This window comes from Grammomys surdaster, unplaced genomic scaffold, assembly GCF_004785775.1.
Source record: "Grammomys surdaster isolate TR1022 unplaced genomic scaffold, NIH_TR_1.0 164, whole genome shotgun sequence".
NCBI classification, from domain to species: Eukaryota; Metazoa; Chordata; class Mammalia; order Rodentia; family Muridae; genus Grammomys; species Grammomys surdaster.
The window spans coordinates 185,453-187,948 of NW_021604612.1; positions in this window are offsets into that span (position 1 = coordinate 185,453).

Genomic DNA, 2,496 nt, shown 5'->3' on the forward strand with positions numbered 1-2,496 from the left:
GCATGAAGAGACAGATGTCTCTGTCACACATGGGACATGTTTTACACATGGGACTCAGTCTCAGCCAAGTGAAGTGGCTTGTCCAGGGTGGCACAGCACCTGAGCCCAGGCTAGACCCTACATCTTCCTAAGAGTCTTGAGCAATTTTCTCAACACCTTGGTGCCTAGCACAGAACTGACCCAACCACTACCCCCAGAGAGCTAGCTGGTGCTGGGTTGGGAGTTGGAGGATGAAATCAGAGCCTGAACTCTGAGAGTCCGCCAGGAACTGAGAACCTGGGAAAGTTTTGAGGTGCTTGAGACCTGACCCCTGAACTAGAAGATGACGTCTGGTATGAGTCAAGCAGCCCTTGTTGCTGGGAGAAAGCCCCAGCCGTCCTGCACGTCCAAGGCTTGATGTCCTGGGCCCACTGCCGCCAGTACATTCTTCAGATTCCAAGATCTCTGTGGAGGAACAGCCTTCCCACGATGAAGCCTTTTAGGCGAAGATGAGGAAGCTGGGTCTGTTCTCTGATCCTCATGAGTGCGTCTGTCCCCTGGGCAGGTGCGTTTGCTACTAGGTCGAGTCCTTTGCACAGGTGGGTCTGTTCATCTGCTGACAGGAACCTGTAGGGACAAGGCCACCATCAGACCAAGTAACTGTGGCTTCACAGATCACAGCCAGACAGGCTCAGAGACAGACAACCGTACATAATGATGTGGCCCTGGCGCCCGTCCGATCCTCAGACCCTCACACCATCCTGCTTTGTTCTGCTGCCAAGAAAAATCTACACAAGTCCAAAAGAAACCACATAGGCCTGGCCGTTACCTGCCTGTGAGCTGCAGAGACCCTCGCCCTCTGAGGGAGACAAGGCTTTGTTCTCATAAATGACTCAGTCCTACAGTTTGAGACACACCCCCTGCCCCATGCCTGGGCCTCTCCTCTGTGCAGGACTCTCCAGTTGCCCTCACCCGGTGCAATCAGAAGCACCCCTGGGAAGGACACACCACAATCATTTCACTTCTACCTGGACACAGAGGCTCAGCCAGGTGAAATGGCTTATCCAGGGTGACACAGAACCTAAACCCAGGGCAAGCATCCTGCAGGTCTCCGAGGATCTCAGGTAGGGCCCAACATCCTTTTCTGCTATACTGTGGGGACCTGGCCTGTGACTATGGGGTGCCAGCACAGGGCACAGGACGAGCGACTGAAATCAAAGGCCTGAATAACCAACTTTGATTGATTCCAGGGCAAAGCACCGTCCCCAAAGAAGGAATACAGGAGAAAGGATTGGCAGGGCAGCCAGGATGATCTTCTGTGACCATGGATCTGGTCTGGTGGTGATGGTGATAGCAGCGGTGGCAGTGATGGAGATGATGGTGGTGATGGTGATAGCAGCGGTGGCAGTGACGGTGATGATGGTGGTGGTTGATGGTGGTGGTGGTGTGTGTAACATTCCCGGTGCAGTCCCAGAGTCAATGAGAAGATAGACTCTGCACTTCACCCCATGTGTGTGGAAGTCATCTTGAAGCAGCTTCTCAATCCTCCTGCCTTGTCTCTCTGGGTAAGTTTCTTGCCTTCTCTAAACATCAGCAGCACTCCCCCCCCCCCCCCCCCCCCCCCCACACACACACACTGTAGGCAATAGGGCCAGGGAAAATCCAATGACCGTATGCTCGTCAGTCAGGCTGTTCCCGCCATTCAGCCTGAGCCTGGCATCCAAGAAGCACTAGCCAAGAGCATAGCAGTGACCACTTGTCTACTCAGTGGGGAACGGCCATCGGCCTGGAGGTGAAACAGGGAGAGTCTTGGCTATAGGCATGGCCCCAATATCAGCGGGGTCGTGGGAGACTTCAAGCATCAGCGAAGGAGGTTTGGGGTAACCATGTTTTTAAAATAAAACGACCCTTGCCAAGAGCAGCTCGGTAGCATGGAACCTATAAACTCTGCGCGCTTTGCAGAGGGAAAAGCGGAGGCTGGGGGATGAGGGTGCCGGCTTTGCGTCTCTCAAGCGCTTCTGGAGTTTCTGTCTTCAGCTGCACTTGCTACAGCCCCTTGCCCCCACCCACCCATGCCAGACCCCACTCAAATTCCTGAAGTCCTGCCACCTAGCACTGCCTCCGTGAGAACAACCCCAGAGGCAAGCCCAGCCCAGTAGAGTGGGGAGCAGAGGATTTGTGTGATGCTGCCATCTGCTGGCCAATCCTATAAACTGCAGGCAGAGCGCAGCGACTCCCCAAAAGGCCACCCAAGGAAAAGACCTACAGATCCCGCTCCGCTTTGGAAAATAGTAACTTTCAAGAGCGTGGCTTTACGTTACTGTATGGGGCCCTTTTATTATCCCGGTCCCAAGTCAGTTTCTCATCTCTATCTCATTTAAAACACCCGGTGCTGGACTGTGAGCCCCACACAGGTGTCGTCTCTGTCGTGTAAGCCCAGCACCCTGGTTAACATAGTCAGCCTATGTCCTGTGTGTGTGTGTGTGTGTGTGTGTGTGTGTGTGTGTGTGTGTGTGT